The following is a 27,318-nucleotide window of genomic DNA, read 5'->3' on the forward strand; positions in this document are numbered from 1 at the left end:
TTAGACAACCATAAACGAATGAAGTACAACTCTATATCCACGCAGGTATAGAGTCATTATAATGCTTTACTCGCAGATAATGGATAACCAAATCCGAAGAACATGAGCATTAGGAAGATATCATCTTTTGATCTTGTAGGACCAGACTGCTTGCGAAACGAGAACATTCTCAGCCTTTTTGAAATAAACAAGAATAACCGTTTTCTTTTTTCCTTTTTTTTTTTTTTTTGACCTGGTGGTGCAATCCTGGGATTCGTCATGGCTCCTTCAGGCTACACCAAAGCTTGTTGGTTGAGGAGATATTTTTCCCTTTCCCTCGTAATACCAATACAAAGTTGTCTCTCATCACTCTCGAAGCTTCCACTTGTTTACATTTTCTCATTCTCCTTCAGACTTCTCATCTCTCATCGTTTTCGGGACGTTCATCTCATTCACACTTCATCACTTACGAGAACAACTGTTTCCTACACAGATATTTTTGTGTTTCTCAAGATTCCATAATGTGAACTTATTGACCACTAGGCAACACCGAGAATCGAACCCCGGACTATCCGTGAGGCAGCCGGGCAGCCTAACACCCCGAAGGCCTGAGTATTGACTCACGGGAACGCCATGGGTTGTAAACGATTTACATGTGTACATGACATGGTTCAAGACAGATTCCATATTCCACGTAAAAATATGACTGTTACACTCCAATGCCAAAATAAAGCGTTCAGACAGCAAATCGACATGAACTTTAATGGTCTACATGATACATCAAAAAAAGGAGGGGTTCTTGGTCAGGGATATACGCAATCAGACTCCATCTCTGCCGGGGCGTGGTGAGAGCCTGGCTACCAGAGATAGGAGAGAGAGAGGGAGAGAGGAGGGTTGGGTGGATACTTCAGTCACTGTACCAGAGTCAGTGTAGGAACAGAAAACGGTCAGTTTATCCCAAGGGATTATGGGAAGGGACAAGTAACATCCTCGCGTCTCTTGCATCTTGAAGACAGAGGCTCCTGCCACTTATATATATATATATATATATATATATATATATATATATATATATATATATATATATATATATATAGAGAGAGAGAGAGAGAGAGAGAGAGAGAGTATATATCATACGTTTCACATATACCCCTGCAGAACTTACGACTAACGCAATTCCGATATGGAACCGAAAGGTTCTGTATGGTTTCACCGTTCCCGGGGCTGTGGCAGTGGTGCGTGTGCGTTTCCCTTCGCGACGTCTCATTAACATGGAGGGGTGGGGGGACGGACGAGAGAGACGTGCACCACAAACAGAAGACTTGAGACAAGGAGCAGCCCCACCGAAGACCACACTCTGGCTACTGGATACATGTTAACATTTGCACTGAACGTCGGTGGTCGTCTCCTCCTGTTGTGGTTTCAAAGCCTGAGGTCGTCTCCTCCTGTTGTGGTTTCAAAGCCTGTGGTCGTCTCCTCCTGGTGTGGTTTCAAAGTCTGTGGTCGTCTCCTCCTCCTGGCGTGGTGTCAAAACCCGCGATCGTCGGCTCCTCTGCTCCTGGTGTGGTGAAATGTTCCTGCTTTCGTTCTCGGACGCCAGTCATCACCTGCGGGATCAGGATCATCATATCCAGACGAACAGGCAGTACACGTATCCCTACCGATGGGTGGCTGACGCTCACAGTGTTCCGTGGGCTCAGCAACACACGAACACAACACGCGGGCCCATGCTCAGGACCTGGAGTGACAACAACACACGGAGGAGGATCATACGAAACTGAGAGATCAAACCGAAGGAAAATGAGAAAAAAATTTCCATCAGGATATAAAGGCAAAGAGAAACACAATCAAAATGCATGGTATCACATACTCTCCTGCGAAGCGATTCAAAAGGAAATGTTTCCAGAGGAAGAGGGGGGCGCACTGAATTAAGAACCTCAGAGAAAAAAAAAAAAGAGAAAGGAGGGTCGTCTCTGGTTGCGCTTACACGAGGCGGAATAAGTAATAGGAAAACGGTCATAACAAAGACGAGAGACTCTTGAAAATAGAAGGCAGAGAACAGGAACATATCCTGGGCCAGATGAACGGCAGCAGAGGTTACTGAGTGATGTCCATGAACAGAGAGCTAGGAAAGTTGAGACAGAAATACGAGTCAAATTGTTAAGTGAAGCTGTAGAGACAGTAATATACACCGTCAGAGACGGTGTGTGCGCGCGCGCGCGCGCGCGCGTGTGTGTGTGTGTGTGTGTGTGTGTGTGTGTGTGTGTGTGTGTGTGTGACATACGCAAGTGACTGACGACTTCTGGACTGGAAGAGGACCATATTCCAGCCAAGGATCGAAACGGTGGAGACGGGAGAAGCAGCGACCGATGTACTAACAGAGAATACTTCTGTAGGAAAAAGAAACAAAGACAACTGGTATACATACATATATATATATATATATATATATATATATATATATATATATATATATATATATATATTTTTTTTTTTTTTTTTCAAACTATTCGCCATTTCCCGCGTTAGCGAGGTAGCGTTAAGAACAGAGAACTGGGCCACTGAGGGAATATCCTCACCTAGCCCCCTTCTCTGTTCCTTCTTTTGGAAAATTAAAAAAAAAAAATTGAGAGGGGAGGATTTCCAGCCCCCAGCTCCCTCCCCTTTTAGTCGCCTTCTACGACACGCAGGGAATACGTGGGAAGTATTCTTTCTCCCCTATCCCCAGGGATAATGTGCAGATATGCTTCAGAGTTGACATACAGTTCAGTAAGGCACGAGAGGAGGGTAGAGTGCTATGGGAGTGGAAGTGGGCAGTGAGCCAGAGCTTCAGTGACTGTCAAGTGTCACTCCTTTTTTGGCCCAGGTAGCGGCTGTCTTTTTCGCCCACCTGCCTCGAATATATGAGCTGATGGCTTCCAGTCCATAAACGTAACAGCCTCTCCGTCTGAAACACAACACTCGTCAAGACATGACTCATACATCACCACACCCTGTCTCTCCCTTGCTACCCACCACCACCACAACCACTCCAGCCCCTCCTGGCTACCACAGCCTCCATCACCACCAATGGCTTCACGCGTCGAGTGGGGTTCCGTAAGGCTCACTCCCACGACCCAAACTTTTCACCATCTGCATCAACGACTTAGCGACGGGTGGCTGGCTGACTTGCAGGATCTCAAAATCTGCCGACGACACTAAACTGGGAAACAAACTAACTCAAGTTAGACTGCCTCAACATGCAGAGGGATTTAGACAATCTGGTAAAGTGGACGCCGTAAAGTGCACAGACACATGACACAGGCTTTCAACGTAGGGAAAAGCAAAGTTCATCACTTAAGTGCCCCCAAGAATAAAAATCACGGGTAAGAAATGCTCGATAAACCTTAACTAATAAGTGAAGGAAGAAAAAGACATTAGGGTGATTAACTGTAATGACCATGAATGTGGCAAGCAATGCCCAACCGCGTATAGTAAAGCCAGTAGCATGTTAGGTCTCACAGCTCGAAATGTAAACTTCAACACAAAGGATTACGATACTCGCCCTATATAGTGCCCTGGTCAGACCCCCTTATTTGGAGTGGGTCGTTCAGCTCTGTGGTCACCCAAACTTCATCAAAGATAGAGAGAAACTGGAGCGAGTTCAAAGAAGAGCAACCAAACTGATTCCTTCACTCAAAATGAAGCTTCATAAGGAACGACTTAGAAAGTTGATGTAATTCTCTCTCTAAAAAAGGCACAGACTTCAAGATGAGCTGAAAGAAAGGTTTGAAATACTAGATAATATCGATAACATATACGAAAATCTCTTCACCTTATGCAAAGACTCACTGACCAGAAAAGACGGTGTGAAGACATAAGACACATGATGTGATTACAGCGTGGGTAAAAGAGTACTTTCACATGTAGATTGGCAGAGCAATGGGATAAACGACCACTCGGGGGAGTACACTCAATGACCACAAATAACGTTTCAATCACGGGCTGGACAAATCATCCACTGACATCTCTCATCAGCAAGAAACCCCAAATTACTTTTTCCTTTTTTACAGCAGAGCAGACCAGGTGTCGTTCACCATTTACAGATTTTTTCCCTCACCATCCACACTTTCCTGTGTAACGTACATGCCAGTTTCGTACTACAATATCACATCACATTACCTCCTCATCTTTTTCCTTCCGGCTGTTGAGCCAGAGGATGAGGTGGGTGGGGGAGGTTTGCCTTCTGCTTTGCTATTTTGTTTCTACCGCTAGATTTATCCTTCCTCCATAGATGGCGTCCTTAAGGAGCATCAAGTCTCCTTTTCCCTGATATTTCCTAAGTACCACTCACTCCCTTTCTCTCCCTGGCTACCACACCCTCCCCCACCAGCCCTACCACATCGCTCCACATTCTTCCTCATCTGTCTCCACTTCTTCCCTTCACTTTCCCTAGCTACCACACCCTCCCCCACCAGCCCTACCACATTGCTCCACATTCTTCCTCATCTGTCTCCACTTCTTCCCTCCTCCACCAGACATCTCAATTTCTCAACTATTTTCTCTTCCATTTTATCTGCACGTCATCTTCAGTTTAATTACACACATACTCTCTCGTCGTTTCTATATCATATATAACTTGTCAGTTATGCAGCAAGCATTTTCTTTTCTAATATTCGTTTTTATCTGAATTTGTTCCCTAAGAGATAGGTCCTTTTTACTATTTTGATACTGGCTATTGTATTTGTAGTCTTACCTCTGCTCGTCAATTCTAGAGAAGTCTCCCCTGACCCAAACAATTTTTGGAACGTTTTCTTTTTTTCGGTCAAACTTTTCCGATATTCTTGTCTTTTGAGTCATCTTACCGTTTTCTTCATCTAGCTTCAACCAATTTTCTCAATGCTTCCTATTTTTTTTTTTTTTTTGACCCTCCAAACTATATTCCATTTTTCTTAAGTTCCTCCCAATTCCCCCACCAGCTTTCTTCCCATTTTCTCTATCGAAATTCTTCGCCATTCCTCCCTTCCCTCACCTCTGCCTCACAATAACCTGAAACAATATACCTTGAACAATTTTGTACCACAGGACCTCATTTTCTTTTTCCTTTTCATCTCCATTTTCTATCTCCCCCAGTTTTCCTTATACACCTTCTTGCAGCCCAACACAGTCCCAGCCTCTCTTGTACACCGGATCTCTTCTCTGTTTCCCCCCTCGCGATCATGAATGTATGTATAACTTCCCACAAAATGGTCCCCCACAACACCTTAGTAACCCCCCATAACACGGCCTTATTAAAGGAATATAACGGAACAAAACTGATGCAAAGACATGGACGCCGACCAACAACACAAAAAACCCCCGTTTTCTATGCGAGGAAGGAGAGCTGACCTCCCCCACCCCCGACCCCAGGGCTTCATTCCGCGGGCATTTAATTTAGCGTTAATCGTGTTGCCCTGACCCGCCGCGGATTGTGAGCGTTTAAAGATCACCTACGTTAAGAGAGGGGCTCGTAATCGTAAGATCCGTGGTGGTGGAGGGGGTGAAAATTGTCATGGGAATGAGCAGCAAGCAAGAAATGCAGCTCATAGTGATAATAACCCATGCGAATACCAACAACTTCCATAACTTGGAGGAAGAACATAACTGAAATATGCAGGTCATATATATATTTTTTTCAACCGTGCCGCAGCTGGGTGAGGATGGGTGGTTCTGGAGGGTTTCTTACACGGGTGAGAGGTAACTTTATATACGTTACTTACCCTTGCCCAAGAGGAGGCGGGAGGAGCACAAAATAAGATTAACGGATGAGAGCATGTGTAGCCATATTAGCCGTAATTGTGTGTTTGTTCATGTGAGCTAAATGGATGTTGCCTGGGGGCCCCGATGGATGTAGCCGGGGGGCCCCGATGGATGTAGCCGGGGGGCCCCGATGGATGTAGCCGGGGGTCCCGATGGATGTTGTCGGGGGGGGGGGGATCCGATGGATGTAGCCGGGGGGCCCAGATGGATGTTGTGGGGGGACAATGGATGTTGCCGGGGGGCCGATGGATGTTGCCGGGGCGGCCAATGGATGTTGCCGGGGCGGCCAATGGATGTTGCCGTGGCCACGATGGATGTTGCCAGGGCTACGATGGATGTTGCCGGGGCGGCCAATGGATGTTGCCGTAGCCACGATGGATATTGCCGTGGCCACGATGGATGTTGCCGTGGCTACGATGGATGTTGCCGTGGCTGCGATGGATGTTGCCGGGGCCGCGATGGATGTTGCCGGGGCCGCGATGGATGTTGCCGTGGCTACGATGGGTGTTGTCGGGGGCCCCGATGGATGTAGCCGGGGGGCGGGGCCCCGATGCACGTTGCCGGGGCGCGACCAACCATGTCGCCAAGAGCCGTCGTGCTCAAGGTTGGGCGCATCGTCACCCTTGGTGAGGCTGTATGTATGACTAGTGAGTAAAGCCTCGTCACGAGACATCTCACTCCAAAGGAGTCTACATTTCCCTGCTACTGGAAGTAGCGTAGCCATGGGCTGATGTGGCGTTTAGGAAGCGCCCTGGGTAACACCGGGGTTCCTTCACGAGAAGCGATCCGGAGGTAATTATAAATAAAGTAAATGAATGTAAGTAAATGTATTTTGTGTTTATGAGTCTGTATCATAACCTGGATTTTGTACTACTGTACGGGGAGGGAGTTTTAACACTGGTGGGAAACCCCATCTCTTGAACATTCTCTACTATCATGCCACTTCTTCACTCCATGTACGGCATCTGCATTAATCACGTCTTCATTCATTCATTCATTTCATTCATCTAACACTTTTATACTGCAGAAGTACTTCCTTTCATCTTTTCTGACAAGTATCTAGTTTAATTACATGTTATGTCCTCCGGTAGCTCAAAGAGTGCGTGAGGTGAAGCAATGTACTGAGCTAGGAAGAGTGTGGTTGGTCAATAAGGGTGTGTTTTTCGTGGCGCAGTGGGGTGAGTCAGGAAGAGTGTGGTTGGTCAATAATAGCAAGTGAAGTGGAATGGCCTGTGGGTGGGGCACGAAGTGTCTGATGTGGCTTTTTGGATGGTGGAATACGTGGTGTCAAGTGTGTTTGTGTGTGTGTGTGTGTGTGTGTGTGTGTAGAGGGTGAAGCAGGTGTTGTCTGGTGTGGTAGTGGAGGGTGAAGATGGTGTCTGGTGTGGTAGTGGTGGGTGGAGCAGATGGTGTTTCGTGTGTTAGTGGATGGTGGAGAAGGTGGTGTCTGGAGTTGGAGTGGAGGGTGAAGCAGATGGTGTCCGGTGTGGTAGTGGTGGGTGGATCAGATGGTGTCTCATGTGTTTGTGGAGGGTGGAGCAGGTGGTGTCTGATGTGGTAGAGGGGTGGAGCAGGTGGTGTCTCTTAGGTTTGTGGAGGGTGAAGCAGACGGTGTCTGGTGTGCTAGTGGAAGGTGGAGTAGGTGGTGTCTAGTATGGTAGTAGAGACTGGAGCAGGTGGTGTCCGGTGTGGTAGTGGGAGTGGAGCAGGTGGTGTCCGGTGTGGTAGTGGGAGTGGAGCAGGTGGTGTCTCTTGTGTTTGTGGAGGGTGGAGGAGGTGGCGTCTGGTGTGGTAGTAGGGGGTGGAGCAGGTGGTGTCTCTTGGGTTTGTGGAGGGTGGAGGAGGTGGTGTCTGGTGTGGTAGTGGAGAGTGGAGCAGGTGGTGACTGGTGTGGTAGTGGAGGAAGGAGCAGGTGGTGTCTGGTGTGGTAGTGGAGAGTGGAGGAGGTGGCGTCTGGTGTGTTAGTGGAGGGTGGAGCAGGTGGTGTCTGTTGTGGTAGTGGAGGGAGGAGCAGGTGGTGTCTGGTGTGGTAGTGGAGGGTGGAGCAGGTGGTGTCTGGTGTGGTAGTGGAGGGAGGAGCAGGTGGTGTCTGGTGTGGTAGTGGAGGGTGGAGCAGGTGGTGTCTGTTGTGGTGGAGGAGGGTGGAGCAGGTGGTGTCTGTTGTGGTAGTGGAGGGGAAGCAGGTGGTGTCTGCTGTGGTAGTGGAGGGTGGAGCAGGTGGTTCGGTGTGGTAGTGGAGGAGGAGCAGGTGTCTGTGTGTAGTGGAGAAGGAGCAGGTGGTGTCTGGTGTGGTAGTGGAGGGTGAAGCAGGAGGTATCTAGTGTGGTAGTGGAGGGTGGAGCAGGTGGTGTCTGGTGTGGTAGTGAAGGGTGGAGCAGGTGGTATCTCGTGTGGTAGTGGAGGGAGCAGCAGGTGGTGTCTGGTGTGGTAGTGGAGGGTGAAGCAGAAGGTATCTGGTGTGGTAGTGGAGGGTGGAGCAGGTGGTACCTGGTGTGGCAGTGGAGGGTGGAGCAGGTGGTGATCTGGTGGTAGTGGAGGGAGGAGCAGGTGGTGTCTGGTGTGGTAGTGGAGGGTGGAGCAGGTGGTGTCTGTTGTGGTAGTGGAGGAAGGAGCAGGTGGTGTCTGTTGTGGTAGTGGAGGGAGGAGCAGGTGGTGTCTGGTGTGGTAGTGGAGGGTGAAGCAGGTGGTATCTGGTGTGGTAGTGGAGGGTGGAGCAGGTGGTATCTGGTGTGGCAGTGGAGGGTGGAACATGTACTTCAAAATAACAGACAATTGGAGATCTGGCTGTCCATAATGAGGTGTTGGGCAACCTTAAATATAATGATGGTAGAAACATGATAGCAAGGCTGCAGAGGGGGACTTCCTCACCTATGTTTCCCTCCGGCTCAGAGGCTAAGAAAAACAGTAGAGGAAGAAACACCATGTAGTATGGAGGAATTATACTACCATGGGATTCTTACAGGATATTGTGAACGAGAAAAGTTCCGTACTAACTTTGCGAACGGGTGCAACGACGCTGAACTTTGAGAAAGAAAAAGAAAAAAAACCCAGGTTGAATGATCTCCTGAAACTATGATTATTTATTGATAACAGATATCACTGAAGTATTTGTCTGGCTAAGATGTGACGTATCTATATATACTGTGACCAATATCCCTCAGTTAAAAGAAGCCTTCGTCAAGGCCATCTCTGGTGAGAAAAAAAAGAACGAGAGAGAGAGAGGGAAAAAAAAAACGTAGAAATTTATCAGCGAACTGTAGGTGTTTGTGGATCCGACTCTTAAAAGTAAAAATGTTACCAGAGGAGGATAACACGAGAGGAGGAGGAGGAGGAAGAGGAGGAGGAGGAAGAGGAGGAGGAGGAAGAGAATTTCCCCTTCTAGTTACTCCAGGGAAAAGGGGCACCAAAACAATTAATTCTCGAGTGGCCAGTCTCCTCATAAAATTCCGTGGGATGTCGTATCCAAACATGAACCTCAAGTCCAAACCTTGGTGGCATGGAAACAGACAGACACCTCACGACACCAGTGGCCAAAACGGTACGTGTAGAAAGGTGAGAGAGCATACACAAAGGGATGGCTGGGGAAAGAAGGTGGTGCCTGAAGAAATAATGAGACGGAAGGCTGCTAGGGAGATCGACAAAGAACGTGAAGCGACTTCATTAGGTCGGGAGTCGGCTATTAATTTGGGGAAAAGTGGAGGAGAGGCTGAACTACAGTCGTTCCTGGAGACGTCAGAAAGGTTTGTCAGTAGATATGAAATAGGCATATTCTCTTTTACACGAAGGTAAGATCGATTTTACGAACACCAGCTTTGCAGTGAATCCGAACAGAAATGAAACCAGATCAAGTTTCACTGGAAGGCAGGAGGTTCATGTCCCGATAAGCTCTGTCTTAAAGGCGATAGGCATCAGACAAAGAGAGATCAAACCATGACTGATGGGAGAGAGATCTACCAAAATATAGTACCCCACGTTCCAGCCAAGTTATCCTCCGCTGTACGTTCAGCACAGCGTGAGGTATCTCGGAAAAAAAAGAAAAAAAAAAAGAAAAAAGTGAAAAAAAGCAGTAATTGTTGCAAGGAAAGTAGTCAGTAAAGAAACGGTATAGCGGTAACCGCTGGTGGGAGAGAGGATGAAAAATACGATTGTGGTTATAGAGGGTGGGGGGTTAAGGGTGCTGAATTGTATATATCTAGTGGGAGTATTCAGACAATCAAAAATTCATAGGTCAGATATGTTGAAAAAGGGTGTGGTGACCGACAGGCACACTCGTGTTGGATGTTTGATGATTTGTTTCACGTCACTGAGGAAGAAAAAAGAAGGCCTCGGCTCCGCCGGGATCATCTCCGGTAGAGGTTTACCAATCCTTTAAATCCCCTGCATAGTGGATTTCAACAACACATGGATGTGAACAGAGCAATGGTTCGTGGTTGGCAATCAAGCAGTCGAAGAGTTGCACACAGCTGAAGAGAACTGGAAAAAGCCACTGAAAGTGGGATGTCTTAATTTGTTGCTAAATGGAAGTAAGAGCAAGGAGCCAGTATGAATTATGTGCTCTGAAGTGTCATCTTTGAGATGGGTACGGCAGAAGACTGAACGCCAGGAACTGACTTTTAAGGAAGAAGAGAAAACCTACCTGGGCCAGGGAGGGGTAAATGACAACCGCCTCGGTGCTAGCTCATGCAACGCCATCAGTAATACCCTGAAAACTCTTGCGTTAGTGCTTCCCTGGGTTGGTAGAGTGCCTGTCACCCGCTACATTTACTACATCTGGCAGCAATATACTCCAATGTTCTACAACTGAAAAAAAAAAAAATATCTATGTTGCCATCACATCCTCCCTTTTTAATCTTCATGTTTCTTATGTCTAGTCAATGAATCTCTCTCTCTCTCTCTCTCTCTCTCTCTCTCTCTCTCTCTCTCTGATATTACGGAATTTCTGTGTTATGTTGTCGACGTAATTTAGCATTTCAAAAGCTATTATATCTCCTTAGAACCTATGGTACCTTTTAGAGAGAGAGAGAGAGAGAGAGAGAGAGAGAGAGAGAGAGAGAGAGAGAGAGAGAGAGAGAGAAATAATTCAAGTTCTCCGAGTCTTTTCTCACAAAAATTCATTTATAAGTGAGGGATTTAGTTTGGCTGCTCCTCTTTGAATTCGCTCTAATTTTCCTTCGTCTCTGATCAAGTTCGGTGTACTAGAACCGAACACCGTACTCCAGGCGAGGACCGACCACAACGTTATAAACAATTGGGTATCATACCCTTTATCTTATAGTTTACAATTCTTGCTTGGGAAACCTAAAATCCTTTTGGCTATATTGTGTGCGATCAGGGTAGGGAAATATAGCAACCTGTGCTATATTAAGTGCGATCAGGGTAGGGAAATATAGCAACCTGTGCTATATTGTGTGCGATCAGGCTAGGGTAATATAGCAACCTGTGCTATATCGTGTGCGATCAGGCTAGGGAAATATAGCAACCTGTGCTATATTGTGTGCGATCAGGCTAGGGTAACATAGCATCCTTTTGGCTATACTGTGTGCGACCAAGCATCAGTTTTCGTATTCAGGTTAGTAATGATAATTACTCCCGGGTCTTTTGGTTTTTACCTCCAACAGTTGTTCATCTTGTAGTCTGAGTGGTCTTCACAATTTTTCTTCTTCTTAGCGCTTTGTCTGACCGGTTCATCAGAACGTCTTGATCATTTTGAATCTTCCGGCAGTTACCCTTTGACGTGTGTGTGTGTGTGTGTGTGTGTGAGTGTGTGTGTGTGTGTGTGTGTGTGTGTGTGTGTGTGTGTGTGTGTAAGGGGGAGGGGGGAGAAACACGCAGTGTCTGGTGTGTGTGCGTGTGCGTGTGTGTGTGTGTGTGTGTGTAAGGGGGAGGGGGGAGAAACACACAGTGTCTGGTGTGTGTGTGTGTGTGTGTGAGTAAGGGGGAGGGGGGAGAAACACACAGTGTCTGGTGTGTGAGTGTGTGTGTGTGAGTGTGTGTGTGTGTGTGTGTGTGTGTGTGTGTGTGTGTGTGTGTGTGTGTGTGTGTGTGTGTGTGTGAGTGAGGCTGGTGGTGTCTGGCTGTGGTAGGCGTCACGTACACGAAGGAGTCGCTGACTGCGCCCCACTGCCCAGGTGATAAGGACACTTGGATGGATAACAATCATGCACTTGATCAGGCGCCCCATCATCAACACACTTCACCCGCTTTATCTCGGCCTGAGATAAAGCAGACAGTCAATGGAATCACCCGCGCCAGCACCAATGCAGGCGTGCAAGCGTTGCCATGCCGGAATAGGTTTCCTGTGATCCTCTTCTTCTTTTTTTTCCCTTCCTAGTATAATGAGCGGCATGACAGGACCACCAGTCTCGCGTGAAGTGGAAAAAAAAGAAATGAGAGGAGGGAGGAGGACGCGATGGCTGATCAAGGCTTCGGCAAAGTTTTTGTGGATCTGACTCACACAGATGGAAAGGGTTTAGAGAGAGAGAGAGAGAGAGAGAGAGAGAGAGAGAGAGAGAGAGAGAGAGAGAGAGAGAGAGAGAGAGAGAGAGAGAGACCTACGTCGTAACGGGACAGAGAGGACTGGCTGGAAAAAAGAGGTGATGGGGGAAGAAAAAAACGAAAAAGAATGAGGAAGCGATTGTGCTGGATGTGTTGTTTATCATGTCGGATGGGACCCAAGGGTTGAAGGGGAGGGTTTGGGGTTGGGTTCGGATGGGACCCAAGTGCTGAAGGGGAGGGTTTGGGGTTGGGTTCTGTTCCACATCGTTAACGTGGGAAGAAATATGGGGACTCGGGTCTACTGGGATCCTCCTAAACAGCACCTCACTAACCCCTGCACAGCTGGATGATATCTCGTTATGAGTGACTGTCGTTGCTCAAGCGTCTGGCTTTCTGTGTGGTACTAACGATGGCTGTGGTCGGCTCTGTGCTACGAAGACTGGCTCTGTGCTACGAAGACTGGCTCTGTGCTACCAAGATTGGCTCTGTGCTACCAAGACTGGCTCTGTGCTACGAAGACTGGCTCTGTGCTACGAAGACTGCCTCGGTGCTACCAAGATTGGCTCTGTGCTACGAAGATTGGCTCTGTGCTACCAAGACTGGCTCTGTGCTACCAAGACTGCCTCTGTGCTACCAAGATTGGCTCTGTGCTACGAAGATTGGCTCTGTGCTACCAAGACTGGCTCTGTGCTACCAAGACTGGCTCTGTGCTACCAAGGTTGGCTCTGTGCTACCAAGATTGGCTCTGTGCTACCAAGACTGGCTCTGTGCTACGAAGACTGGCTCTGTGCTACGAAGACTGCCTCTGTGCTACCAAGATTGGCTCTGTGCTACGAAGACTGGCTCTGTGCTACGAAGACTGGCTCTGTGCTACCAAGATCGGCTCTGTGCTCGTGTCCACGCAAACCTCTTCCTTTTCCAGCAGAAGTGACCTTGCATTCTTCATTCAGTACCTACGTGCTGAATTTACATACATCTTTATTCATAGTTCATCATGAGTTTATCAATGAAATTACCTTTCCTCCTGACAGTGAGAGATTTTTGCCAAAATACTTTCCTGTGTTTACAAATTCATGCCTATGTAGGTGATTTCCTTTCGAAGTGTCTTTGACAGACAGCTTTTGGGAATACGATCTTTCATCGCGTCACCAACTTCCGTGTTGAATATTGAATTAAGAGTGACAGTAACAGAATTACATGGCTAACTTTGCCCTAATCTCCAAAATTTGTGTTTCTGAAGGGGAAGAAAATAATGTATATAAGTTTGTGAATGTATACGTGTGTGTTGTGTGTGTGTGTATTTGATGATAATAATAATAATAATAATAATAATAATAATAATAATAATAACAATAATAATAATGATAACATTAATAATAATAATAATAATAATAATAATAAAAACAACAACAACAACAACAACAATAATAATAATAATAATAATAATAATAATAATAATAATAATGATAAAAACAACAACAACAACAATAATAATAATAATAGTAATAATAATAATAATAATAATAATAATAATAACGCTCATAATAATCTATATATATATATCAATAATGGTGCTGTGTGTCTCTGTAATTACTGTTTGTGTGTTACGGGGAAAGAGTTTTACTCTCGTGCTGCCCCGTCTCTTAACCATGTATAATACGTACCAACTCTTTACTCCTGTGTATGTATACACACACACACACACACACAAACACACCCCAGCCTAATCCAGGTACCCATCTATCGACCATCCTCGAGGGGAGGACGAGCACGTGAGTTGGGTGTAGGCAGAGGGGATTCGAACCCACGCAGGTCCGACCCCAAGCTTGCCCGTGTTGTTTCAAGGTCAGGAACGCTGTGTGTGTGTCTGTGTGTGTGTGTGTGTGTGTGTGTGTGTGTGTGTGTGTGTGTGTGTGTGTGTGTGTGTGTGTGTGTGCGTGTGTGTGTGTATGTGAGTGTGTGTGTGTGTGTGTGTGTGTGTGGCAACTGTTTAAGACCGGCTTTGGGCACAGCTTCGTATGAGATAAGGGTATAGGGAAGATTAGGGTGTGGTAGAGAAGAGTACAGTGAACCTAGCTTAGACAAGATAATGGTATTTGTCTGGACCTGAACCTAGTAGCTAAAGAGAAGACGAGAGTAATGGACTCCAGCACCCACAACAACCCCAGCCTTCACTCCCTGGAACTTTCCCCTATGACCATTCTGTCTCTTCCCTCACTTTTTGTATTTTGTTTCATCCAGAGACCTGATCGTCCCACACCTCTCTGCGAACGAACACTGCATCTCTGTCTCTCTCTCTCTCCCCTCGTTCCATCCTGGTCACAAAGACGCAAATTCACACCTTCTAGCCTCTTGAATCTCTGAGGCACATGACTTCATCTGGTTCAGCCTTTCGCTTTTGTCTCTGGAATGGTAAAAATGCCACGGGTTTTCCAGCTCCAACTATCGCCCCTCGTTAGTCGTCTCCTAAGACAAGCAGGCGATATGTGGGTCGCGTTCTTACTCTACTTGACTCAGGGGTAAGAGCAAACTTGCGAATTGGATAGACAAAAAAAAAAGAAAAAAAAATCGAGTAAATTACATGTGTAAGTGATTGAGACTGAAAGAAAGCGTGTGTGTGTGTGTGTGTGTGTGTGTGTGTGTGTGTGTGTGTGTGTGTGTGTGTGTGTGTAGTGCGTCCCAACAACCCTCGTGAATGCTAGACAGAAAGGAGAGACTGCAGCTCTGGCAAGTGCGGAGGAGGAGGAGGGAGGAACATGACAGCCACAGCGGTGCTGGATCACTACACCTCTGTTCCTCCTCCTCTCGACGCTCAGGTGGGTAGCATAGTGGTCCCTTGGTCGCTACATTCCCCACCACCTTCGTCGTCCCACTTCGATCTAGAACATATTCATCCACCACTTCTGCATTCCACTGCTGCGAATGACCTCCCGAGTGAGTTAGTCTTAATCAGCAGTTTACATCGTGAGTGTCAAAACCACCGAATGGCTGACCACTTGCAATCCTAACTGCCTTGTAACCTTTGAGCCAATTGAGTCTAGGGACGCTGTGGTCCGACCTGGTGGGATCTTTGTCTCTCAGTCCGGGACTCATATCTTACTAGTTGACTGCTGTCACTCATGGTGACTCACGGGACATAATACTCACAGTGGGGACGCACCAGTGAGCTGTAATGACGCAGGAACATTTTCTTAAAAGACGGGTTCCAGTCCCTCAGCGACGTAGGAGTGCTAACGTAGTTTTGGGTATTTGGGATATCACGACATCGAAGTCTTTCATTTTTCCTCCTCATTTGACGTTTCGTGGCGCAAGGGAAGAAGTCAGACCGTTACCTCGTCTTTTCGTTCTTCCTTCCTCCAGTGTACAAACCTTTCCAGGCAATCATCGTTCATGGAGTGCGATTCTCCAGATGGCACACAATCCTGTCTCCAATCTCGCTTTCCGTAAGTTTACGGCGATACTTTCCGTGCAGGGGTTTATAATAACCTTATATTTTCCTTCTTCTTCTTCTTCTTCTTCTTCTGGGTTTACATTGACAATCTTCCCAACTTGTGGAACCTTCTATGTAGCAAGTAACCAACAGAAAAGTGGTTAAACTCAGTGTGGGTTAACCGCGACAGCCAGAGTTCGAGTCTGTCAGACACGGAACTGATTCATAATAATGTTATTACTTCGTTTCTTCGGGCCTTAGCAACAGCTGAAAGGTTTGATGAGAGAAAGAGACAAAAAAAATCAACAAATTGAGATGGCCTGAGCTGATAATGACGAGACGACTTTGATAAGATTCGCCCAACAGCATGCAGACATCGGGCAAGAAAGGTTTATGTCCAAGTTACTACATGATGATTCCCCCCATAGATACGTTCAATGTTTCTCAATCAAAACGCTCGAATGATCCAGAAGAGACGGTCCGTCCCGAAGCAGCTTCACAAACCACAGGCGTCAACTACTCTGCCTGCTTTTTCAGACACACTTCAGTGACACAATGGGCAGTGTTTCTGATACTAAGGGGCAGCCAGCCGTGCGAGGCATGTTCCAGAGAGCCTGCGAAGTCCTGGAAGACATGGTTCCTCGCGTCTCAGCCCCGTTTTCACACCGACTCCCATTCCAGCACTAGACGCCAGCGGTGCACGGGGATCTCTACGGAAAGGGGCATTCCGGTTGAGACATTAGTACCTTTACCCAAGTACACATGAATCTCTGGTATGCCGTTCCCCTCAACCAACCATCCACCTCTGACACCAGATTTCCAGTCGTTTCCTAAGCCACGCCCTGGACCCACCCCTCACCTTAAAATCACATTTACCCACAGCCAAGCCACTACGTAATTGATCTATCCTGAAGTAGAAAACAGAAATCCGGAAACAGCAGGAGACCCTCCCAAGGGGTGAGAATAATTCAGATTTACATGACCCGTTCCTGAATTTACAGATTCTTCTTTTCTTTTCCGAAGTCTGAAGTTCAGCTGACCGAATTCTATGTCCATGGCCATTACGAACGGGCCTGAGTCGGATGAATAATACCATTTATTTGTGTGTGTATGTGTATGTGTGTGTGTGTGTGTGTGTGTGTGTGTGTACTGTACGGGGGAGGGAGTTTGGCACTCATGGGGCCCCCCACCTCCTGAACTTTCTCTACGAACGTACCTTCTGCACGCTGCCCACATGTACCACACCCTCGTTCAGTTTATTCCTGTCATCCAGCACTCGTAACAATGAAAGTATGTCTTTACATCATTTTTTTGTGAACTAGTCTCTTGCTTAAGCTCTTGTTATGTCCTGTGAATATTCAGTCCCTCAGTCTTTGGAATATCTCTTCCTGTCTACGTCATCAATCTGCTATACAATTGTTTCGATTGTGATCAGGTCACTTCTCCCTGTTCCTTCTTTCATGGTGGGTAAATATAAGCTTAGGCAGTTGTATTTACCTGTAACTCAGCTACCTTAATTCTGGTACCATCTTTGATGCTGTCCTCTGTACCTTCTCTATCACCCCTTTGTGCTTCATTATACGGTGACTGAACGTGAGAAGCATATTCTACTTTTAGACGTATGTTGGACGTGAACAGCTTGCTGAATATTTCCTTCTCCACGAACTTGAAAGCAATAATCATATTTGTCGGGCGACGACTTAGGGACTGTGTTAACTCCCAAGTACCTGTCACAGACGAACTCCCGCAGCTTAATTCCTACTAGATGATGTTCATATCGTGGCCGTCTTTCGCTGTGACCCAACCTCATTACTTTACATTTACTTGGGTTGACTTTCATCAACTATGTATAAAACCAGCTTTGGAGTCTGTCTATTACCCCTTGCAAGTTGATACAATCCACCTTCGCTTTCCACTACCCTAACATCCTTTGCCATCATCTGGAAACACATTTAGGTTAGAGTCCAGGCCTTCTAGTAAGCCATTTACCCACATCGAGTAAGAAGAGTAACAGTCCCGACACAGAACCCAGCGGCACTCCACAGATGAGCTCAACCCATCTCGAGAAGACTCTGTGTTCTTTGTTGCCCTCTAAGATAATTTTCTATCCGTCAGAGGAATCTTCCCCTCATTTCTTCCTAGTGTTCCATCTTCTGAACTAGCTTCCAATGCGAAACAGCGTCAAAGGCGTTCAGGCAGACTAGAGACAGACAATTCACCCAGCCTTCCCTCTTATCTAATACTGAGCTCACTCTCTCTTAGAAACCTTATGAAATTCATTACGCATGACTTCCCCTCCGTAATAACGTGTTTCTCACTCGGGTCACGTCTCTGCAGGAAATCGTCCATTTGCTTCCTGTATATCTCCTCTAGTGCCTCATAGACCACACTCGTCTGGGTACCCCGGTCTGGAGCTCTGCGCCTCTTCCTCCCATAACACTTTGCCTCTCTACAGCGACATCTTGAACAGGATCAGCATAAACTTCATCAGGATCATGAGACGTGCATGGGTCAGGATCCTTTAAGATTTTGTTAACGTCTTTTCTAGATATGTTCGTGATACTTTCTGAAGCCTCCTTCCCATTCCATCTCATCAGTGCGAAAGCTATTTTCAACATACCTTTCAGTTCCTCACGTATCCTTACATCATCCTTCACAATTCTTTCCTCTGAATCCCTAAGTCTGATTAACTGCTCTTTAACTGATAATATATATATTCCAGATAATTTTATGGGAAAGCTTAGGATTTTCTCCTGCCTTGATCACAATATTCTTTTCAAAGATTCTTTATTCCTCATTCCTTATCGTGGTGTACTCGTTTCTTTGCTCTCTTATACCTTGCAAAGGCCGGCTGGCTGGAGTACCGCCTACGTCTTTACCACATTCCATTTCGAGAATCCTTTATTCCTTGACGTCCTTCACCAAACCATTCCTCCCTCAGTCCTAACTTTCCCTCTGTATCTGAGTTAAGAGGTTCCTAATCCTTTATCACTTTTTTTTTTTCACAGAATCTTTCAGAACAAGGCTCTGGTTCCTGGCTACTGAACTCTGTCCGAGTTAATGTAGTGTCCATGAATATAGCCCCTTTTCCAAGTCTTTCCTCATGTCTGCTTTTTTTTCTTTATCTTCCTCGTTAAGCAAAAGGGGAAAGTCAAGTGTTACATGATTATTTTTGCCAAATGGTATATCGCATACGGTATTCTCAATATCTATGCTGATGTATGCGAAGATAAGATTTGGTTATAGTGGTATATCAGTCACATCTCAATCTACCGTACTCACTCACAAGCTGGTGCAGCAAAATTCCCTGTATACACGCTTAAAAAAAACTTGTCTCTCTCTATGACTCCGCGTCAGCATGAGAGTCCGAATTCTCCTAGTCATTCACTTCACAACTGAAACTCCTAACCATCATTACTTTCCCATCTCTGGATACATGTGTGCGTTACTGCTTCACGTACCATCATGTTTGCTCCTACGTTGTGATCATTGTATATTTGTCCCGGAATGGCGATGTTCTCTGGAGTATATCATATGAACACGACTATTCACTTCCTTCCTGCACAGTTACTTTCCCCAGTGGGCACTGTCTGAATGGGTTATCTTCCCAGTGGGCACTGTCTGAATGGGTTATCTTCCCAGTGGGCACTGTCTGAATGGGTTATCTTCCCAGTGGGCACTGTCTGAATGGGTTATCTTCCACCATTTCTCAAACCTTAAGGTCATCTCTAACTTAGGAGGGTCATTCATCCTCCTCATTTATGTCTTTGTTTTTCTTCCTTCCTAACGTGTGTCGCTCTGAACAGAACAGGTGACGATATCATCCTATTACTCACCTTTGTTTCCACAACACCAGCAATATCAGGGGCGTTTTTCCTCTTACGATGTATATGTATACATATCTATCTATATATCTATCTATCTATCTATCTATCTATATATATATATATATATATATATATATATATATATATATATATATATACACGTGTGTGTGTGTGTGTGTGTGTGTGTGTGTGTGTGTGTGTGTGTGTGTGTGTGTGCACGAACACACAAGGAGACCATCCCGTGCCACGCCCGTCAGCTGGAGGACGACGCCGCGAAGATCCTGAAACACTGCAGCAGTCATCACAAAATGCCGTTGTACTCTCTCCGTGCTGTCTCCGACTACTTTCAAGTTAGGTGAACCATCAGTCAAGGTTGGGACCCACCAGTGAAAATGTGAAAGCCTGTTTCCACACTGACATGCTCGAAATCCTTACTTGTGAAGCGAAGTCTTCTATTCGCCTTTTTCACAGTTTCTGCGCCCTGCTTGCTTAGCTTTGAATCACGAGAGATGATCATACCCAAGTCGATTTCCTGATTTACTCTTTGCAACTCGTCAGAATTCACTTAGTAACCTTTCTCTCTCGTGACAGATTTTCGGGTAATCATACCATGGGAATGATTCGCACTCTGCAGTATGATAGATCCCCAGGCTTCTACAGTCTTTTGTCTGTATTTGTCCAGGTTATATCACTGGGGGTTCAACACGTCACTGGGAGAGAGGGAGGTCACACAGCTCTCTGTTACCAAGCATGACGAAGCTAGTACAGAGCAGTCAGCTGCCAGCCACAATACGCAAGAACTGAACTGGTGTTGACGGGGATGATTTGCCTAATTTTTACGTATTACGTTATACAGCCGTAGCTTTTACCTTAGAATAAGGGGAAAGCAAAATCACAGGATGAATGTAATCAGAGGACTTAGAAGCTGAAGAACGTCAGACATAAATTGCAAGACGTCATTAAACAGAGAGAAGAAAAAAGGAAAAATCATGGCTTGGGGTTATCAAAGGTACATGATAAGAAAGTGACGCATTTCGATATATGTAGATATGGCGAGTCACTACCTGACTTTAATGGCAATGATGTACGTTCATTCTTCCTCCAGGTAAGTAATGGCCCATTGTTTTACAAAGTAGGTTTAGAATCAAGGCACTCGAGAAATTTGGAACTCTGTCATAATCTGACAGTAAGGATTACATCACTGTAAAAACAGGGCATTTTGAAAGCATATTCTCTGGTCGTATGTTGTACAATGAATAAAGAAAAGGTAAGAACGTTAAAGAAAGCAATAATTTACATGAAACCTGCAAATAACAGAGAAATATGCTATACATCCTAAGAAACTTTATGACAAACCTTCCCATACTCTAGATAAAATTCAAAATGTAAAGCCTGGTGTTAAGTATTCACCACAAATGTTTGCTGAAAATACATTTTCTCACCCGAACTCAGTCCTAGAACACTTCATGTGTCTGGTATTCACGAAATTTCTCACCTAGTGGTGCCTAAAGTTAATGCAGAACCAGGGAAATTGTATCTCAGAATCACATATGTATTCCCGAATTTGTGATCACTGTCACACATCAAGACACAAACAGACATGTGAAAAAGACAGAATAACAACACCACCACCAACAACAACGTGAGGTTTGTCCCGTCATGGCGGTATGTGTGTATCAGCGAATCCAGACGCCACAACTTTCAACCAGTGTAGAAACGAAGGTGTCCAGTCTTGTCTGTCATATGATCTTGTGATGAGAATACTGGGGCTCATCGGTCCTTGTTGCTGGGCAGCGCGCCACCCGCTGTCGGCGACACAACTCGAACCCGCTAACGTCCTCGCTGGAAAGTGCTGATGGATCTACACAGAATGTTCCTTCGCACTCGAGTGTACCTCAGCTCAAGGCAACGTGGCCGGCCGGTCTAGAGTTTCTGGTGGGAGTTCTAATCGACGGTTGCCTGTTCGTTCTATTTTTGGGGGAATGATTTGGCGGGTGAAAAGATGGAACTCAATCCTATTACTCCGTACTAAGCTACTGCGTATTACTGTCTTCTGATGCTTTGGCGTATCCAAAAGCGTCTGATTTCGCGGCTAAGGTGAGCTGCTCTCGAGGAGAGAATGCAGTTCTTTACTCCAGATGACGACATTCCAGTACAGGTATTAGGTGTGAAACAGGCCGTATTTCCTTCTTGTGTTCTTGAGAATCCAGTCTCCACTCCTGATGACGACGTTCCAGTAAATGCATTTGGTGTCAAGGAAGCCGTATTTCCTGCAGGCGGAGAGCTTATTTCAGAAGTTGGTTTTAATCCAAGTTCCATGAGGTTCCCGAAGGAGCCAGAACCATTGATGTCTTCAATGCCTGTTGTCTCGTGACTCTGACGACTCGTCATGTGAGGAGGTCGATATGAAAAGAGGCTTTTGGTTGAGTCTTTCACGTTCCAAGAGAAGCTTGAGACATTTACCTCCGTGGCTTTACATGTATCTTCTGATACACTGGTTTGGTCCGGAAGTCCCTCCTGAGGACCAGTGAAGCCCTGAGTCTATCTTGTGCCTGTAATATTTGCTACTGGTACTGAGCAGGAAGACTTCAAGTTGAGGAACAAGCCGAGTATCTTCTCCAACTTCTGCAATTGTGGAAAAAAATTGAAGAGTTTTGATAAATAAGACGCCCAGGTTTTTCCCATCTGTTATTACTATAAGTCTGGACTTAATGATGCATGAAGTGACGACCCTCCCTCCTCACTACAGCAGGCAACGAGGAATGAAGAACTGTACATGAGACTGTTTTGGCTCATAACTTTACGAGGGACGTGTTGGAGGCAGCACAAGATACACACCTCTGATGGGTCATTTTGCAGTCAAGATGACATACTGTAAGGGGATGGAACACCTTATCTTAATGGACTGTGCTGAAGATGATGAAGCTGATAGCTGTACGTCAGGACATACATATCATCTAGTGGCAAAAGTAGACCAGGAAAAAGCATAAAATATTCGCACTTCTGATTTCAATTCCTGGCGTGGATAAGCCATTTAGTCCACTACCAATGGCAAAGGCTGGAGGCCAGAAGATACCATCTATCTGGCGTATATTCACTCTGTCTCCTGAAGCCAACTCCACAATACTGAACAGAAGCCAAACTACATGTTGATGATTTGGCGAAAACCCTTCGCTATGGTTGGACGACCTTAACTTTGTACAGTCAGATACGAGTTTCAGTCTTCCATCTGGACTGTTTTCCAGCACGCCATGCATGAATCAACTGGTGAGCCAGTTGCCTCTATCCGTATGTGCCATCCAGATGGACAAGGTACCCTGGAACGGGTCCTCCGAACTCAGAAACGTGTGTTAAGGAAACGTATATTGCGGGATGGGACGATGGGGGAGACAGGGGGTCCATTCTTGTTATCTGCTGTTAAATTCCCCATTCTAAAAAAAAAATTAATGGGTTAGTTAGCCCCTCTGAGCTGGCCCTTACACATGATGTGAGGGGGGGACCTTTGAAAGCTCTGACAAAGACTTGGTGAGCAGACAGTGTTAAACCACAACGTGCATTTTGGGCCAGGCAACTAACTTGACATCTGAGATTGTTAACTATTTGAAAGAGAAGTCTTGACCTGGTGAACGAAGTACCGGAATTCTTTTCAATTCCTGGAGAGCGTTCGTAAGCTCGGATCTTTGGAGCTTATGTGGTCTATACAGCACAGTCGTCTTTGAATTATAACTTCAGTTTTCCCAGACAGGCGTAAAACCGAACGTCTATGCCACACACACATATGTTGTCCACGAGGGAGATGAAGATAGTTCAATCCATGAAACCACTGAGCGTAGACGTTTGGGTACCTTAGAGGCATTTCAAAGCAATGAGATGCTATTTTCCAACATATTGATTGTGAAGAGAGTCAAGATGAGTAATTCTGACCAGAGACCACGTAGTTATTATCATAATTATTATCATTATCATTATCATTCTATTTTTGGAGATATATCTACATGAACCTGAGTGGGTTGCTTACGGCACAGACGTGGGAAGCCTGAGGGAAGGTCCATATAAATGAGCCGTATTTGGTGACAGTACGCCCAGAGAGGAGACTGATTACCTCCTGGTGATAAGAGAGAGAGAGAGAGTACCTTCGAGGACCGATTATCTGGAGAGAATTGGATCCTTGAAACCTCGCCAGAACGACAGGGAGTCACCATGTTTGTTGGTCTCGAGCAGATAAGATTTTTCGACCCTCTTCTGATTAGCGCCAAGTTGAATGCCACGTCTGGCACAGATTCACATCCTCCTTGCCTGAGATAAGTGATCTGGTTGATCATCTGGCGTGGGTCACTATCAAATGTGTTGGTCGGATTTCTTTTATTTTTCTTTTTATAGGGCAGCATACTGTCATACCCCGTGGCCATAGGAGTGTTCCTGCCTCATTTTCCACATCTTTACAAAAAGAGTAAATGCTCTTGAAAGCCGTGGGTGGCATACACCCTCATGGCATAGTTCCCAGTCAGAGTTGGGAGGAGTGAGTTGAACAACTTCGACAGCTATTTCGGTCGCCTCCGACAAGCTGTAGTCCAACAGCCATCCTCGCTATACCTCACATTCATCACGATAATGTAACGACTTCCCTCCCTCCCTCCCTCAGGCACGAGCTGCGCCAGGGGTTCTGTTTACACCTCCCTGATGGGAGCGAGGCTGAAGCCATTCACCAGTTTCCTGCACTCAAGACTAAAGACAACAACCAGATTTCGTGAGAAGGTTGACCACTGCTGTCGACCTTATGTAAGAATTCTCTCTCTGCAACTGTTGTCCTCTTCCTCACAAACCTACAGAAACGAAGAGGAGCTGAAACCTGGGGATGCTGAAGCACAGAGAGGGTGGGGGAGGAAGAGACATTGAATAAAGCCTGAGAGGACGGGGTGCATGCAGTCACAGTCTGGACACTCAGAGAAGGGAGACTTTCGGGGGTCAAAATCGTTCATGCCATGTGTGTACCGTCATGGGAAAAAGAAAGTAGATTTCATGATTAGGTTAATGAGAGGAGGAGGAGGGAGAAGCAGTAAGGAGGAGGAGGAGCAAGAGGAAGAGGAGGAGGAGGAGGAGGAGGAGGAGGAGGAGGAGGAGGAGAAGGAGGAGGAGGAGGAGTAGGAGGAAGGGGGAGAAGAAGAAGGAAGGAAGGAAGGAGGAGGAGGAGGAGGAGGAGGAGGAGGAGGAGGAGGAGGAGGAGGAGGAGGAGGAGGAGGAGGAAGGGGAGAAGAAGGAGGAAGAGGAGGAGGAGGAGGAGGAGGAGGAGGAAGGGGGAGAAGGAGAAGGAGGAAGGAGGAGGAGGAGGAGGAGGAGGAGGAGGAGGAGGAGGAGGAGGAGGAGGAGGAGGAGGAGGAGGAGAAGGAGGAGGAGTAAGAGGAAGGGGGAGAAGAAGAAGGAAGGAAGGAAGGAAGGAAGGAGGAGGAGGAGGAGGAGGAGGAGGAAGGGGAGAAGAAGGAGGAAGAGGAGGAGGAGGAGGAGGAGGAGGAAGGGGGAGAAGGAGAAGGAGGAAGGGGGAGAAGGAGGAAGGAGGAAGGGGGAGAAGGAGGAAGGAGGAGGAGGAGGACGAGGAGGAGGAGGAGGAGGAGGAGGAGGAGGAGGAGGAGGAGGAGGAGGAGGAGGAAAAGAAGAAGGAGGAGGAGGAGGAGGAGGAGGAGGAGGAGGAGGAGGAGGAGGAGGAGGAGAAGGAGAAGGAGGAGGAGGAGGAGAAGGAGGAGGGCGCCGACTACAGGAGATAAAGAGAGAGAAAAAGGTTATCTGGCGTAAGTCTGTGACGGTCCCTGGGGCTGGAGGAAGACCCACCCATCGCCCAGACAATGAGGAATGTGAAGCAGCAGCAAAGGGGGAACACTACCAGATAGATAGATAGATAGATAGATATATAGATAGATAGATAGATAGATAGATAGATAGATAGATAGATAGAGAGAGAGAGAGAGAGAGAGAGAGAGAGAGAGAGAGAGAGAGAGAGAGAGAGAGAGAGAGAGAGAGAGAACGCTAGGATCACGACAGCTAACAAAGGAGGGAAGGGGCGGATGGGGAGGAGATGGGAGGGAGGGAAGGAGGGGTTAACCTGGACAAACCCCGTACTGGGTCAGATGACAATGGCTGAGAGAAATACGCCGCCGCTCAGCGCCGGGTCATGAGGACGGGACGCCGCTGAGAGAAAGGGCCCCTCGCGCCAGGCCATCACCCACTCACTGAACGGGAAATGACCAGCAGAGAATCTACGGAGGAACACCTAGGGCTCGACACTGTGCCCCGCCTGCCGTGTCGGCGAGACATTAGGAGGAAACGGTGGAGACAGACTGGCCGCCAGCAAACACCAGAACAGCTTTGGAGCACAAGGGGACAAAGAGAATGTCTGCTAAGACGAGACTGAATCATGCCCGTTGGCGCTTGAAGAAGGATAAAGATCTAAGTGAGGTGAGGTCCAGCAGAGAGCAGCTAAATATGGGGGTCTAGTAGAAAGCAGCTAAATATGGGGGTCCAGCAGAGAGCTGCTAAATATGGGGGGACCAGCAGAGAGCAGCTAAATATGGTGGTCCAGCAGAGAACAGCTAAATATGGGGGTTCAGCAGAGAGCAGCTAAATATGAGGGTCCAGCAGAGAGCTGCTAAATATGGGGGTCCAGCAGAGAGCTGCTAAATATGAGGGTCCAGCAGAGAGCTGCTAAATATGGGGGTCCAGCAGAGAGCAGCTAAATATGGGGGTCCAACAGAGAGCAGCTAAATATGGGGGTCCAGCAGAGAGCTGCTAAATATGGGGGTCCAGCAGAGAGCTGCTAAATACAGTGCCTGAATTAAAGAGAATTGGGCGACCATGGAAGGGGAAAAGGAGCTGGACCACCACGTCGTCGACAGCGACCACTTCTTCAAGAGGTGCGGTGCCACAGAGTAAACAGAGACCTGCATATTTCAGTTATGTTCTTCCCCAACTTATGGAAGTTGCTGGTATTCGGACGGATGTGTGTGTGTGTGTGTGTGTGTGTGTGTGTGTGTGTGTGTGTGTCAGCTCTCCTTCCTCGCATCGAAAATGGGGGTTTTTGTTGGTCCGGCTTCCATGTCTTTGCGTCAGTCTTGTTCCATTTTGCTTCCTTTGATAATGGGGTGTTATTGGCGATCGCCAACTACTCTAATCCAGGGGTTGTTAAAGGTGAAGTATTTAAGAGACACCACCCGCTCTCTCTGTGGATCACACAAAACCAATAATCATATCGGATCTGACACACCACAGTCGAGGACCAGTATAGAGTACTGATGGTAAAAATGTGTTTACTTGTATGACGACTGATTTATTGATGTGGACCAGAGGGTTCAAAACCGTTGCTCTCATCCGTAAAGAATTGAAGTGCACGAGTATTCTATTGCCATTCTTGAGCTGGCTTATTTACTGATAAATGATGACCGTAAAAGTCTTTGTGTTGACAGAAATGTACAAATAGAATTGGCATCCACAATATCTGGTGGTAATGTTAGCTCCGTTCTGTAATCCTCCACACGAAAATTATTTTCCACCGGTGATTAAGTTATATTCTGTTCCCATTTAAATATATATTATTTCCCCTCCTCCCTGGTCGTTGTACCACTATCAAACAATGAACAAAGTCATGAGTTAAGTTGTCGAAATTATCGAGTACCTTGGAAACGACATCTCTATCTCGACACACATATCTAACATCACCATAACCTTCATCATCGGATCTAATTTTCTGAACCGACAAAATTAGGTTTGTTGCACTCCTTTGTATTTGTTCTACCGTCTCTTGGTCTTCGGTGGGGTCCGGTG

At 46.5% G+C, this 27,318-nt stretch overlaps 1 protein-coding gene across 3 annotated transcripts in view; it reads right to left on the reverse strand.

Moving 5' to 3' along the window:
* The window catches only part of LOC139764642 (cyclin-dependent kinase inhibitor 3-like), a 1,341,657-nt gene that overhangs the window by 115,005 nt on the left and 1,199,334 nt on the right, over positions 1-27,318 (reverse strand). Inside the window, exon 2 of one of the 3 annotated variants that reach the window (XM_071691499.1) lies at positions 10,394-10,557. The exons of the other annotated variants lie outside the window; for them this stretch is intronic. The gene's annotated coding sequence lies outside the window, so the exon portion shown is untranslated. The remainder of the gene's footprint in view (positions 1-10,393; positions 10,558-27,318) is intronic. 3 annotated transcript variants of the gene reach the window in all.

Source organism: Panulirus ornatus, chromosome 50, assembly GCF_036320965.1.
Source record: "Panulirus ornatus isolate Po-2019 chromosome 50, ASM3632096v1, whole genome shotgun sequence".
NCBI lineage: Eukaryota > Metazoa > Arthropoda > Malacostraca > Decapoda > Palinuridae > Panulirus > Panulirus ornatus.